A 16,671-nucleotide genomic window follows, 5' to 3' on the forward strand; every position below is an offset into this window, starting at 1 on the left:
AGAGAGAGAGAGAGAGAGAGAGAGAGAGAGAGAGAGAGAGAGAAAGAGGGAGAGTGGGAGAGAGAGGAAGCAGGAAGAGAAAGGTAGAAGAATCAGGCAATAAAAGAAAAGCTTCCTTTTTTTTTATTGCTGATTCGAGTTAAATTCCCGAACCCCAGGGCAGCATCCTGCAATCACTGGGGTGGGGGGGATACGAGTTGTGCCTGTCCCTGCCAGTGACCACAGCATCCTGTAGTCAAAGGCAGGGCAGAACCTCCCACACACCGGTGTGATTTCGAGCGAGTAAAAATGAGTTAGGAGAGGTTCTGCAATGTGGTGCGCGACCAGCCAGTAGGAGCCAAAGTATAAGGAAACAAGGTAGTGGGCACAGAGGCCGAGATGGACCGGGAATGGAAAAGAATGGAGAGGCCTAGATGAAGCTCAGAGTAGCCAGTGAATGGAGGGAGAGAAGAGAGACAGAGAGAGAGAGAGAGAGAGGGAGAGAGAGAGAAGATGAGATGTTAGGGGAAGGCAAAAGATGGCAGGAGTGAGGAAGGGAAGGGAGCTTAGGTAGGGGAAAGGATTTGAGTGCAACGGGGAGGCAGGTCTGACTCCCAGGTGGGCGTGGACAGACACAGTAACTGTGCCGGGCAGTTCAACGGTCGCAGAAACCAGTGCTGTCCAGTGGCCTTCAGTGAGGTCTGGAGGTGACCGAATTTGATTGGAAAGGAGATGAAAGGAAAACTGGTGGAGAGTAGTGAAGGGGAAAGGGGAGAGAGAGAGAGGGAGAGAGAGCTGAAAGGAACGGGAGAGGGGACAGAGATAGAGGGTGGAAGTGTACCTCAATGCCGAATCAGTGGTGTTCGCAGCGGCCAGTAATGACAAGCGAGTCCGAAAGTTTTACGTGCGAGGTCCCTTGAAGTAAGAGCTGGTTTCAGCACCATCTGATAGGTAAAAATGTTGGCGAGAGAGCGAGTGGAGAGCATGAGTGGATGGAGGAGGCAGCAAGGCACAGATGGAATTCTCAGCGGGATACAGATTTATTTTGCATGGGGCACCTTTCCCTCAGGGAAGGGAAAGATGTCAGGGACGGGAAAGATGTTAGGTAAGGGAAGGGAAAGATGTCAGCCCATGGGCTGTGAGCTGGGACTTTATATATGGGGGCTTTAGGGTGTAGAAGGGGGAATGTTTGAGGGAGAAATCAGGGAGGGGGAAGCAGGAGAAGCAGGTAGGATTAGGGTCTGGAAGTGTTTACTTTTTCCCTCTTAAGATAAGAGAAAAACAGCTTCTAAAATCTCTGATTATCAGGTAGAACCTGCTTATCTTATCTTTGGAGATCAGAGGAAAGGCAGGAGGTAAGGCTGGCTGCTTCTCAGCAGTTTGTTTCCCTTGACTTCAAAGATCAAGGTGAGGTCCCTGTTGGGGAGGGGGGAAACTGCTGCTGTTTGGAACCCTAACAGTTCAGTCAAGTGTCTCTTATCCCATTCTGATACCCCCCCTTTTGCTCCAAATTTCTGAACACCTCATACACTGATAGTCTCAGAGACCTGGGTGCATTTCTGTATCTGGAATGGGAATTTTTAAAAAATATATTTTATTTATTATTTTTATTTTATGTGAATGAACGTATTGCTTGCATGTATGTAAGTGGACTTGTGTCATGTCGTGCAATGCCCAAGGAGGTCAGAAGAGGGCATCAGATTTCCCAGAACTGGAATTATGAATGGTTGTTAGCCATCATGTGGGTGGTGGGAACTGATTCCTGGTCCTCTGCAAGAGCAGCCAGTGCTCTTAACCACTGAACCATCTCTCCAGCCCCTGTAATGGAAGTTTGAGAGGGAGCATGCACAACATGAAAAAAGGAGAGGAGCTGTCCTACTTTGTTCTTCATTGCTGTGACAAAATACTCTGACCACTACTAACTTAGGGAGGAAAGTTTGGTTTATTTAGCTTACATATCCCAGGCTTTTCCAGCCCAAAGTTCCAAACATTTCCACAGTCCTCCCCCAAACACCAAGGTCAAGTCTGTCACAGCAATACCCCACTCCTGGTATCAATTTTTGTCTTAGTTTGTTTCTCCATTGCTATGACAAAATACTATGACCACTACTAACTTGGGGAGGAAAGGGTTTATTTAGCTTACATATCCCAGGTCACAGTTCATCTTGGAGCCCAAGGTAGGAACTCAGGGAAGGAACCTGGAGGCAGCAGCTGAAGCACAGGCCATGGAGGAATGCTGCTTACTGGTTTGCTCCCCTGGCCCCTCATCAGCCTACTTTCTTATGCAACACAGTCCCACCTGCCCGGGGTGGCATCATCCACAGTGGGCTGGGCCCTCCCACATAACTCAACAATCAAGAAAGTACCCCACAGACATGGCCACAGGCCAGTCCAATGGAGGCAATTCCCCAATTGAGGCTCCCTCAACCCAGGTGTGTCAAGTTGACACTAAAGCTATCCAGAACAGGAGTCTTTACCCTTCAGAGGTAGGTAGATGCAGTGAAATCTCCTAAGAAAACAGACTATCTTCAGTGATGTTTGTAGAAGGAGTCAGCCTGAAGATGTAATAAGGCTTCCTTGGGGGAAGTTCAGTACAGGAGTAAACCGACTGCATCGGGAAACTGCACTTGTCATTGTACCAAGTCCTGTACATGTGTGGGAGGTTCAGCCAGGTGCCTCTCAGGTGCCCAGCTGTGTGTGTGTGTGTGTGTGTGTGTGTGTGTGTGTGTGTCTAGCATTCCATCGGCTTTTTATCTTGAGCTTGTGGCTGCTTTTTGAGCAACCACAAAGATGCCCATGTGCCCCTCAAGAGGACCTTTGACCCATGCATATCAAATAGGTTACCAAAGTGAGCACTAAAATTTCAGTTTAGAAAAGCTCCCAAGTAATATGACATAGACATCCTCAGCTCATTTCTTGAGGAAGAGGTTCAGGGTTGGAGAGAAGGACATTGAAAGCAAAAGCCAAGGTCAGCAGTATCTGCTTTCTGGATCACTTTTGTAATTTTTTTAGAAAGTCATTTTTCGTTTTGGCTAGAGTTCTTTTGATGAGGCTATGTCCCAAAATACTCTAAAAATAAACAAAAAAGCCAAAATACACTGCTTTGGCCCAAACAATCTCAGGTCCATTTCCCCTTCAGGTTGGAGAGGCACTGGGAGCTAAGACTGGCATGGGACAGGTGGTACAGCAGCTCGTCCAGTGTGGAGCAGTCCTTTAGCTCTCAGATCCATCATCGTTTTAAAGTCAATGAAAAGGGAATTGTTGGATCTGAGTGCTGTGTTGGTGGTACCCATACACATATCATTGTGAAAGGATAATGATCTCCTTTTTATCAGAGAGGGAACTAACAATCAGAGATAAACCTGTCCAAGGCCATGCTGGGTAGCTTACAAACATTCGTGACTCCCACATATCCTTACTGCAGGAAGAAAGATCAGGCATACACTTGATGCAAGGAACACAATGCCTTTATCATAGTGTTATTTTTGTTGTGGTGCCAATAACCACAATATTTTTCCAGTGGGATACTGATGTTTTGTCTTTTTTTCCTTCAATTGCTGGCATGAGTCACAGACTTCTAAAAACTTAAAAAGGTAATTGAATAAACTATCCTTGTTAAAGCTCTCTGGGCTGAAAGAAGTTTGACTGTTCCAGCTTATGTTAAAGATGAAGAGTTATATTTTAAAGATAATTACATGTCCTTTTTGATACAAAAACATATTCAAAAACATAGGCATAGTTTCAGACTGCTCAGCCAAGCTGGCAAGTGACTGTGATTAGCTGGGGGAAATGAATTTTCTACTCTGTGGGAGAAGAGGGCCCTGCAGATCTTGGTGGGTGGAGAGAAAACACTTACCCTGGGGTCACGCTTTACATGAAGCTCACCATTGCCTACAGAATCCCGTACCTTACCTTACAAAGCCAGGAGTGGACACTGAGACTTGCATTCCTGGTTGGGGAAGGACATACACAAGGCAGTAAAGCTTGCACCATGGCCAGTCTCTGGCTACCAACGCAGCATCAGCTGGTTCACATAATTCTTGAAAATCTAACAATTGTCTCTCCTGAGCATATTATTGTAATCATTGGATTAGAACTCTGGTTAGAACAGAGGATGGAGAAAGAAATTAAAGTACTTGTCTCACACTCATTATGTGCTAGTGGTTCTACTTCATGAAATATAATGCTCCATTTGGTCTCAAACACTAAATAAACAAGACTATGTCTCTGCATTAGCGAAGTTACTTCTCTGAATCATACAACTGAAATTTGAGTCTAGGACTGCTTGAACCGGAAGTTGTCCCTCTAAAGTACAAAGTACTTGGGCCTCTTTGGATGGCATCATATTACTGGGGCCATCACTTCAGCTCTGGGAGATGAGAGACATGAGAACCTGCAGATAACTTATGGCATATATGCAGTCTGACATTAGAGGGACTAAATTCTTTCTAGTTGAGTTTGGAAGGGGAGCCCTGATGCACAAATCCATATACAAACTAGATTAATCACGCAGGGGACGCAGCCTAAGAGCTAATCACAGCCTGTGGGCCAAGTGCAGTTAGAGAACATGTTCCTTTGCCTGGTTACTGCCTGATAATCCAGGAACCAGTGAACGGAGATCAAAGGAGACTGAAAAGCTCATATATTGAGAATTCTGGTGCCAGGTGCTGAAATAACTTTCCTTTGAGGGCAAGTAAATTCCCTCAGTTGATGGAACAGAAGTGGCTCCAGGCAAAGGCCCCACTTGTTCCCCCATTTAATTGCCTCACTACCCTATTCTGGATGGAGCTTCAATCACTGTACTTTCTAAGCTTGGAGCCTCTGGGACAGGTTTCCACTGGCAAGCTTTGAGAGCTACAGGGGTGATTATCCAGGCATCAAAACTGCTTTCCTCAGGTCTTTTTAAAGCCAAGCTCAGGTTCTGCTCCTCTGAATTGCCTGGAATGCTGCCCTCTGCCTCACCACCCTCTGCTTGTGGAGACAGCGGAATTACCTGACCTAAAGAGAAGCACTCTGAGTCCTGAATGCTACAGACCTTATACTGACCTCCCCACCCCCAAATCCACAGCAATGTAAAGAAATACCCATGGCAGTGTAAATCAAGTGGCATGCTCTGGGTTGCTTTGCTCTTCATGTTTTTTATTAGGCCCTTTCATGGAGACTTCCTGGATTCTTGCTGCCCCTGAAGCATTTCGGGGGACTGAAAGTGGCCTAGAAAAAGTGCCTCTGAGGAGGAGGCCCCTTCCTTTTCTTTTCTACAGATGAGTAAGCAAGGAAGCTTCTATTGTTCCTATCACTACACATTCGTTGCTACTTAGAGCAAGGTCTATGGAAAACTGAAGGAGGGAGACATTGCTTCATAGTGAGAGAAGGCTTCTCGGGAGCTGTAGGAAGGGGTTTGGTGCTATGGTCATGAGGATGTGCTTCGTGGGAAGAAGTGAGAGACTGAAGGCTTTTAGGTACCAAGAACTCCCGAGTGCTACCATGTTTTCCTCTTTCTTTTCACTTGACAAGAATCAAGTGAAAACCATCAAAAGGGGGAGTTCTTATAACTTATTTTGCTCTGTTTCAAGCCCTTTTCCTTTTGTGTCTTATTTTTATGGCGTAGGGGATGAACGGCAGAGTTTCATGCATACTAAGCAAGCGTTCTACCACTGGGGTACACCTCCAGTTCTTCATTTTCTTCTTCTCTTCCTCCAAATGGATTGAGAAGAGTACCTCTTTTCTTGTGGTGAGGGCTCATATACTTCAGTATCAAGAATAGAAAGGGACATAAAGCTTTCTTTAGAGAGTTTTTTTTTTTTTCTTTTTGAGGCAGGGTCTCTCTGTAGTGCAGCTGGCCTGGAACTCACTATGGAGATCAGGCTGACCTTGATTTTACAACCTTTCTGCCTCTGCCTCCCAAGTACTGGGCCACTATGCCCAGCTTTAAATACACTTTTTATTTGCGTGCTCTGATCCTCTGCAAGAGCGTCAAGCACTCTTAACCATCTTTCTAGCCCCAGGGGCATTGTGCTTTCTATTTGTTGAGAATATACTCAGAGAATAGTCTACACCTTCCAGCTTATATGACTACTTCTTATTTGCCAGTGGTCTTTGAAGGGACCCAGTAATAGAGGAATAAAATGCTACAATTCTTATGGGAAACCTTAGTATGGAGGGTGGCTATGCAAATACAGACAAGGTAACCAGCCTTTATGCAGAACCCAGAATAAACAGGTTCATATACTCAGCACCAACAGGAGGAACAGTGGTCATACGACTCACTATGGTTTGGGTATTTCCCAGAGGCCCATGTGTTAGAAGCTTTGTCACCAGCCTATAGTCCTGTTGGGAGGTGGTCAGAGCCTTTAAGAGGTGCAGTGTAGTGGGAGGAACTAGGTCATTGGGGGCATGCCCCTGAAGGCTATATTGGGGCCCCTGTTTCTTCCTTTCTCCTTTTGCTTGCAGGATGCCTTGAAATGAGCAGGTGCTTGCTCTACTACAGGTTCTGGGTAGAATGTACTGTGCTTTCAGAGGCCCAAAGCAACACAGTCAAGTGACCATGGATTGGAAACTGCGAAATAAACTTTTCCTTCCTTTAAGTTGTTCATCTCAGGTATTTTGTTACAGCAACAAAAAAGCTGACTGACACAGACCCAGCACAAAAGAAGAAAGGTGCTGGGAAAAGCAGCCTGTTTATTCCTCCCAGGACCACTTCATAGGTAGTGAAATAAGATAAGGCAGGGAGTAAAGTGAGGTCAGGATTGTAATCCTACCTTATACATAGGACATTAGCAGTGAGGAAGAAGCATTTAGCCTTAACACTATGCACTGGCCAGAGAAAGAAAAGGTGGTCAAAGAGTCGTGGTTAGGAAGGATGTCTTCAAAAAGGCAGGATGAACTTCTACACAGCAGGCTACACTCCCAGCAGAACATTTCTTTTTCCCCTTCTGTGAGGTGGAGGGACAGAAACAGCATAATGCATAGAAACTGTAGTCATGTGACACAGACCCTGAGTGCCTTCAATTGACAGTCATTTCTGGTAGTCAAGGAGAAGAAAGGGAAAAAGAGACAGAGCCTGACTCAGCAAGAGACAGCCCCTGCAGCCTTTGCAACTTTGAGAATAAATCAGATTTAGAGTGACTCCATCTCTCGAGGACCTTATTAGAAAAGAAAGGATAATAGGGATTTTGTAAGGCAAGAATAAAATAAGGCTGAGTTTTGCTCTCTGATGCATTCAAAAGGGAAGGAAAGGACCAAATATGGAATTGGACTTCACTTCCAAGCGTGAACCTTCATCACTTTCATCAGTAGCCATCTGGCATTCAGTGCTCCGTGGCATTGCTCTCAAATGACTGGCAACTTCCAACAGTTTCCTTGGCACTGCACTGAGAAGGCTCTGTCCTTAGCGATGTGCTAGAAATAGTCAAAGCTCAACACAGGCAGGTAACAACACTTATGCAATTAACACCTTATTCAGTCCCAATACAATGAAACCCTCCTCTCTGTGTGCTACCTCCAGATGCACAGAGCATCTCTGTTTTGCTTCCTTGGGAGAGATGTCAGTAATGCAGACACAACACACACACATTCCCTTAAAGACCCTCTCCAACCAGAGTTTTCACATTGCTGTGTTCACATGTCTGCATAGCACTTTTACATGTACTATAATTATCTGTTTATATGACTGTTGCTTCCAGTAGATTTTAACACTTAGAGGTGAGAAAATATATCCATTTCATCTGTATCCTACATTACTGAGCACAGATGCTCAAGGAAGATTTGGATGGACAAATTTTTCAGTTTTATGCGTATTTCTCCCTTAGTACAATTGATTTACAAAAGGAAAACCAATGACCCATTTTCAGAATGTAAATGATTCTTAGCTGTTAAAAAAAATAGATGATTCTGAAGGAAATTTTTCCCTAGGAAGTATGGACTTTCTCAAGGAACTATCAGGAAGCAAGCTAACACCTAACGCAGACCTGACCAACAAGCCCAGGGCATCTTTCACAAGCACAAAGTTATTCGTTCTGGCATTCCAGCCAACATTTAGAACTGGCAATTGATTTGACTGTCTTAGTCCAGGAATTTATGCAGGCTTTTAAAACATCAAATTCAATCTCTTAGCATTTTGGAAAGGAAAAAAAATATGCACAAGCACAAAATCACACACATACATACACACAGAAGATTTGGGAGGCTGGTGAGAGTCTAGATTGAGGCTGAAGAAAAAAACAAATAGAACCAAAATTAGGACAGTGCTAAGTTATTTGAAGAGTGAAGCACATATATTATGAATGTCCACAAACACATTCTGAAAAAAATCCATTGGAAAAAACCAGCAGCTCTTGATTCATTTCGTACATTCAGGTAAAACTTTATATGTTCACTATATGTTGTGGCAGATTCATAATCCTGTTTTTCCATGTATGTATCTGAGAATACACATGTATCACCACCCACTTGCTAATATCCAGCCCTGTATTGCAAAACTAAAGGGGGTGCATCTCCAAATCTCATTTAATGGATGAATTATGTAAAATGTCACTGTTTGGTACAACAATATTTCTGGGCAAGGAAGGTACTTAGGAGCTGGGACTGTCTTTAAGATTATTATCATAAAACAAAATGCTAATAAACAGGAAAAGATGCTCAACATCCCTAGCCCTCAAAAATACAGATTAAACTACAATGTAATTATATCTCATCCTAGTCAGAATGATACTCACTAAGAAAACAAAGAAGAAATGTTGGTGAGGGTGTGAACACACAAAAAAACCTTATACAATGCTTGTGTCTGTCACAGTTCTCTGGAGGAAAAGAATCAATTCAGTGGATCTATATTACAAAGGAAATTGATGAGGTTGACTTTCTCTAATCTGGCTGAGAAGTCCAATAATAGTTACTTGCACACTGGAGAGGCTGAGAACCTTGCTGCTCAGTCCACAAGGGTGGTTGCCTCAGCAGCCCCAATCTAGTGATAAAGGCCTATAGAATTCCTGAAGAACCACAGGTCTTCAGTGCATGGTGGAAGGCTGAAGACACTGAGTTCTGGTGTCAGAAGGATAGCAGCAGCAGCAGCAGCAACAGAGTAAATACACTCTCCAACAGTGAAAGGAGGTAGGTAAAACCAACAGCTTTCCCCTAGGACCTCCTTATACCCGAGCCACTCAGTCAGAAGAGGGTCTCTCCCGGAACATCCTTCCAGGAAATGCCCTTATAACTGTTCCCCAAGGCATGTCTCTTAGTTGATTCCTGATCTGGTCAGTTTGACAATCAAGATTAACTATCACAGTGCTCACTGGACTGCAAACTATTCCAGTCACAATGGAAATTTATATGGATTTCCCTAAAAACATTAAAAATAGATTTAACATATGACCCAGTTAAACTATTCTTGGATACAGAACTAAGTCATCACAGAGTTACTTGCCCATCACTATTTACTGTAGCATTTTTCATAAAAGCTAAATTATGGGGACTGGAGAGATGGCTCAGCAGTTATGAGTACTGGCTGTTTTTTTCTGAAGACCTGGGTTTGAATCCCAGTACCCGCATGATGGCTGACAATGGTCTGAAACTCCAACACCCTTTTTGGTCTCTGTGGGCATTGCATGACATGGATGCCCTTACATACATGCAGACATAGCACACACACACGTACACACACACGTACACACACACACACACACACACACACATTAAGTTATGGCACTGCCGTAGGTGTCCATCAACAGATAAATGGGTAAAGAAAATGTGATTTATATAAGCAATGGCATTTTTTCCATTTCTGTAATGAAGATTGTGGTTATGTGTTTTTTAGGAAAATGGATGTAATTGTAGATAATCTATTAAGTGAATTAAGAGTCTCAAAAAGGCACATAAATATTGTGTTTTCTCTCATTTGTGAGTCCTGGATTTTATATGGAAGCATAAATCACACACACACACACACACGCACACATGCACACATGCATGCACATACACATATGACATGAAAATAGTGAAAATGTCCAAGAGAACAAAGAAGACCAGCAAGAGGGACAGGGTAGAGAAGAGGGAGGATTTGGGGGTGTGGGGGAAGGGAACAGGGTCAAAGCATATCATACACTTCTATGAAAATGTTCTTATGCAACCCAGTATTGTATGTAATGAATAAATGAATAGAAAGAAGAAAAAATTGTTGTCATAGTCTTTTGACTTGTAATCAAATTTTCTTGGAAAGTTTTCTGATGATAATGTTAGCTCTGCTGTAGAGTATCTGCTTTAGTGACATTATTTCCTGGAACTGTGTAGGCTCTGATGATATTTATGTTGCAATTTGGATAGCCTCCTCCAGGATAGCCTCCCCCAGGATTTTCCCCGCAGAAGTGTCAGTATTAAAATACTCATGGAAATACCATGGAAATTTGGAGTTGCTGTGCAGGGCAAGCACTTTATATTTTATTTCCCCACCCCAACAATAAAAGCAATGCGTTTGCTAAGCTCAGTAGGTAACAGCCATGGAAAACAATGCCTGTCAAGCTTGGGAAGTACACAGGTTCCTTCTAAAAGCAAATACAAATTCTTCAAGAATCCCTAGGGGATCCTTAGTGCCCAATTTGATTAATATTGATTTAAGAAATTGTGTTTTGGCTGGAGAGATGGCTCAGCAGTTAAGAGCACTGACTGCTCTTGCAGAGGGCCATGGTTCAATTCCCAGCACCCACATGGTAGCTAACAACTGTCTGTAACTCTAGTTCCAGAAGATCCAACACCCTCTTCTGACCTCCATGGGCATTGCATGACATGGATGCACTTACATACATGCAGGCAATATGCTCATACACATAAAATAAATAAGTATGATAAATAAAATATTTAGAGATAAATTACATTTTAACTGATAAAAATATTTGATTATGAAAAACCCATACTTTCTGTTATAGCAAATAATTTGACAGATTTTCTACAGTTACAAAGCTAAGAATAAAAAGTACAACTATAGAAGTAGATCCTCCCAAATTTTAGTTTCTTCAATCTTGTTTAAGGAAACAATAGAAAAGAATTGATGGTTTTTCACCTTGAAGACCCAAAGTCTAAAGAAAAGTAACTTTTAGAAGCTCATGTAGTTATTTTAAAATTCACTTTATATATATTTTACAATATATTATGTAGAAAATCCTTTAAAGCAATGAGTTTTCATAATATAATTATTAAACTACAAATCAAATGCGATATAAATTAATTAAAGAACACAAATTCAATTATATATACTGATTTTTTAGGATGTACTTGGGATCAATAACCAGCACCTAAAAATTAAATCAAATGTAGGGCTATGACAGCCTTTGGGGTTTCTCTAAGATCCAGCCACATGCATTTGACTATGTCTATAGTCCCGCACATGAGTTCCTCCCATTGAGTGGGCTTTAAGTCCAATTAGGTAGCTGTTGATTACCCTCAAAATGAAAATGCCACTACTATCCCAATATAGTTTTCTTGCATAGTGCGCCTCCTCCCCTGGCTTTTACAATCTTTCCATCCCCTCTTCTGCAATGGTCCCTGAGCCCTGGGTGGGTGAAGTTTAACATAGGAATCCTGTCCAAGGACCCGCACTCTACAGACTCTTATTCTCTATGCTTTGGCCATTTGTAGTCTTTTCTGTCCATTGCCCTCTGTTGAATGAGGGAGCTTCATTGATGAGAGTTGAGAGATGCATTAGTATACTCTCTACCCCTTGTCCCACTATGTTCGATGAGCCTTGGGTGTGCAGGTTCTATTGTAGATATGTCATTTAAGGTTGAGCATTTCACAGACACTTGATCTCTGTGTATGACCAGTTCTGGAACTCTGTAATAGTTTCTATTGTAAAAGAAGACTCTTTGATGAATAGTGACTGGCATACTTATCTGTAAATATAAAGATCCATATTTAGCACATAGTATGATTGCCTCCCAGAACTTGAAGGTAAGACCCTATTGCTGAAGACAGGACATACTTCAGACACAGGACTTGGACCAATGGAGTTCATATTGACCTGGAAGTCACCTACCTGAAGGTTGGCTCTCATAGTTTTGGAGAACACTATGGAAACAGTCTTACATGCTCCTGGGACCTTGCCCATATGAACTTACAGCAATGGTGACAGCATGCACAAGACCCATGCAAACTCAGACAAAAACCCAGCATAGAACTGTGGAAGTGGACAGCAGGCCCCAGTCTTAGCTGAAAAACTATTGGGTAGCTGATTATTGCTGGATGAGAAAGAGCTGATCTTCATCAAAGAGAGTGACTATAGATAGGCTGAGTAGATTCCCTCAGATGTCTGGGAACACTAACTTGACTGGATAGGTATTAACATAAATGACAGGATGTGGAGAATGCATGAAATTCCAGTGAGGGGCAGATTATTTAACCATTTTTTGACTCATTTTTCTCTGAGAGGGTGGAATTAATCCCATTTTTGGGAAATTAGGCTTAGGGAAGCAATAATCTGCAATATGGCTCATATAATAAATATTTAGTAAATGGCTATGATTTTTTTCTCTTTCTTTGACCTACTTCAGCTTAGAAACTGTTTCCTTTACTAATATGTCCAGATGTCAAAGCCAAGAGCAGAGTAGTAGTTTAACCAAGACAAGAGACTGAATAAATGACAAGATATCACAGGAAACTAAAGCCTACATATATGTAAGTATACCCATGTGTGTAATGCCTGCAGAAGCCAGAAGAGAGTGTTGGCTCCTCTGAAACTGGAGTTATGGATGGTTGTTAGTCACCATGTGGGTGCTGGAAACTGAACTTTGGCTCTCTGTAAGAGCAGTCAAAGCTCTTAACTGTGGAGCCATGTATCCAGCCGTACCTTTGATTTCTAAATGGAAATGGTTACTATACCTTCACATCACTAGAATTAACCACAAGACATTAGTCACAACTTTTCTTGGGGGGGAGGAGAGAGAGAGAGAGAGAGAGAGAGAGAGAGGAAGAGGAGGGAAGAGAAGGAAGGAGAGAGAAGAGAGAGAAGAGAGGGAAGAGAGGACAATAACCTTTATAAATAATCAACAGTCATAAGCACATTCACCACTTAAAGAGACATTATATCCCATAGATGACACTAAATCTAGAAAATTGATGAATGAGAGCATCAGAACTTTTCAGGATTATTATCCACAACTTCTGAATCTCAGCCAATCATAGTGGATACCTCATCTGTGATGGGTAATTTTATGCAGCTATTTGGGGAAGTTGTGGTGTCCAGATATTTGGACGAACATTACTCTGGATGTTTCTGTGAGAGTGTTTTTGGTGAAATTTACCCTTAAAGAGTGGACTTTGGATAAAGCAGAACTACTCTACTATGTGAATGAACCTCTTCCAGTAACATGAAAATTTGAACAGAAAGGTTACCTCCCTTCAGCAGTGAACTGCCTAGCAGATGGACTTCTGACTTCATTTGTTATGTCAGCTCAGCCCCACTCAATAGCATACTGCTTTTGCACTTAACTTCAGCTCTTTCTTGAGTCTCTAGCCTGCTGGCCACCCTTAGAGTCTGCATTCAACAGTCTTCACAATCACGTAAGCCAAATGCTTAAAATAGCTTTTCTACATATGAACATATCTAATTGATTTGTTTCTCTGGAGAACTCTGACTAATACACTAACCTATACAGCCTATAATTTTGCAAATCAATAATTGTTAGGTTGGAGTGGTCATAAATCTTAGAGAAAACTTCAAGACTGTCACATCCCTAGACTAATGTAATTTTTTACTATGTGCAAAATATGTATCCTTGTATTTACAGACAAATAGCCCAGTCACCACTCATCAAAGGTTATTTTGCACCAGTCAGAGACTATTACCAAGTGGTCACACACAGACATTGCCTATGAATTGCCTAGGCTTAAGCAACACATCTACAATGCAACCTCTACACATAAGGCATGCATAACATAGAACAGGGGTAAAGAATATGACACTAATGAATCTCCCAATTCTCATTAATGAAGCTTCCTCATGCAATAGAGGGCCAGGAACACAAAAGGTTACAAATGACCAAAATGTAGAGATTAAGAGTCTGCTGAATGATGGTCCTTGGACAGGACTTCTATATTAAACTCCATCCACCCAGGGCTCAGGGACCATCGAGGAAGAGGAGACAGAAAGATTGTTAGAGCCAGAGAGGAGATGAATAACTACATTGAAACAGTCCTACAAGCTCCTGGGAACCTGCTCATATGATTCTATGGCAATGGTGTCAGCATATACAAGGCCCATGTAAACTCAGGCAGACAAAAACCCGGCATAGAATGGGAAATGAACAGTAGACCCAAACCTTAGCTGAGGAAATATTGACAACTGATTATTGCTAGGTGAGGAAGAGCTGATCTTCCTAAAACAAGAGACTCTAGATAGGCTGACTAGACCTCAGTGGATGGACTTGCACTGGGGGCCCTTAACAGGGATGACAGAGTATGTGGATTCCAGTGGGGGACTATGGGAGGGTGCCAGTGGGGATGAAAATATAAAGATGATTATGATTTTTGAGATATTCTGTATGAAATACACAAAAATTTAACAAAAACAAATTTAAAAAAATTGTTAGGTTGCTTTTCTCTTGTTGCCTGAAGAAAAATTCAGCTTACCTTTTCCCAATGCATTTCAGTGTTTTCCAAGGAGTCCTTACTTAATGGATTCTGTCACCATCCAAAGGACTGGAGTCAACCTGGATGCTTGCTAAAATTGGCAGTTCCAGGCTCCAGCCCAGATACATTGAGTCAGAGTCTCTGGGGGTAGGACTCAGTGACCTCAATCTTTGTCGTGTCCTTTTTCTGATTTTTGTGCTCATAAAATTTTGAGAACTTCTGGTGTCTATGCTGTATGTATTAGTTACTTGTCTTGTGGCTGTGACAAAATACCTGAGAAAAGTGATTTAAGGGAGGAAGGGTTTATTTTGGCTAACAATTCATGGATATTGTCCATGGAGTCAGAGAAATAATGACACGGGAGCTTGAGGTACCTGGTCACATTGTGTGTACAGTCAGGAAGCAGAGAGCAATGAATGTTTTGCTCATGCGCAGCTCCCTTTCTCCTTTATTTGGTCCAGGAATCAGGCACCTAGAACGGTGCCAACCATAGTTAAAGTATGTCTTCCCACCTAAATTAACCTAAGCTAACCTAGATAACTCTCCACTGTCATGCTGAGAAATTTGTCTCCTAGGCAAGTCTAAATCTTATCAAAATGACAATTGATATTAACCATCACAGTATGGGCTTCTGATTTACAACTGCACAGGGGAAGAGACTATTATAACTGAGACCAATCTAGTAGCTGAGGAATGATCCAACAGTGGGAATAATAGACACTTAGATGATAAATTCTACCATAAAATGGTTTATGCAGGTCCTCTTGCCTATGGGGTATAGATGGGTTTACATTTCTTTTAAATATGGGATATAGTTACTGTTATCAGTTGGGATTACACAAAACATTATAGAAATTTCCCAAAGTATTCTCTTTGATTTAAAGGGAAATGGGGGAGAAATCCAAAGAACGTACAGAGATTCAAAAAGAGAATGGCATGAAGCTCTGAAGAAGAAGCAGGTGGTTGTATAAGATGGCAGAATGACAGTGCTTGGGGCCCGTTTTAGAAAAAGCACCCAGAGAGGTTTCATGATGTGTATAGAGTATCCAGTTTCTGGCTGCAGCCAGCTCTTCATTGCCTACAGGAAGGTGGGGAAAGAGGAGGAGAGGGGAGGACCCCCATCTCTACTGTGCAGATGCCAAGTGTGTAATGTACAACATATGGGATATGTTTTTCATCAACTTTCTACTAAAGAGATTTTGACCTACCTGGTAAGAGAAACAAGTAAGTTTGTAAAAGCAATTAGCACATGGAACCAATTATGAAGAAGGCCATATCAGCATCCGGCTTATTGAAACTCCACATTTGCTACAATTTGAGGATGTAAGAACAGCAATTCTCACAATAGATTAAAATCAATAGCATATAAAGAGTGACTTATTTCTACCCAGGCCAGACTCAGTGTTTATGAGCATGGTATTGATTTCCTGTTTGCTTTTTCTAAATTGACATAGAAAATGTTCTTTTAAGCCCTGAAAATATCATGAAAACTCAATGGTCAGATGAAAGAATGTTGACGATGGAACTCAGTTATTTACATTCATTTTCTTTTTCTTGTGAGCTATTCATGTGTGGTAAGTTTTCAGATATTTGCTGGTTAAAATCAAAGTGGTGACAAGAAATGAAGTTCACCTTTAAAAAGCTTAGAAGATCTACTTCCTCCTCATCTTATCCAGAAAAATTTGGAAGTCAGAGCATCATGAAAAATACTTAGATATTGAGGCTACACAAGATGTTTTTCACTTAAAAGGATTAGACTGACATTTTTTCCCTCATAGACTTGTAATAAAATTAGTTAGCTAATTTTGGATGATCTGTTAGTTTATAGACCTATAAATTCTAAATTTATTTTTTAAATCATTGAGAAGAGAATTTACTATAAAAAGAATCCAAGATCCCCATAGTTACTATGGAAAAACAAACAGTGCATACTGTAAAAACTAGTTATAAAAGCTGACAGCACTTTAAATTGGTCATGGATCAGGGAAAAAAAGAAAATGCAGATAGTTCATGAGGATCATCAAGTGACATATTATGGCTTTTGGGCCAAATCGACTCACCCCTATTTTTAGTGTGGCCTAT

Source organism: Nannospalax galili, unplaced genomic scaffold (genome assembly GCF_000622305.1).
Source record: "Nannospalax galili isolate Female #2095 unplaced genomic scaffold, S.galili_v1.0 scaffold518, whole genome shotgun sequence".
Taxonomy (NCBI): domain Eukaryota; kingdom Metazoa; phylum Chordata; class Mammalia; order Rodentia; family Spalacidae; genus Nannospalax; species Nannospalax galili.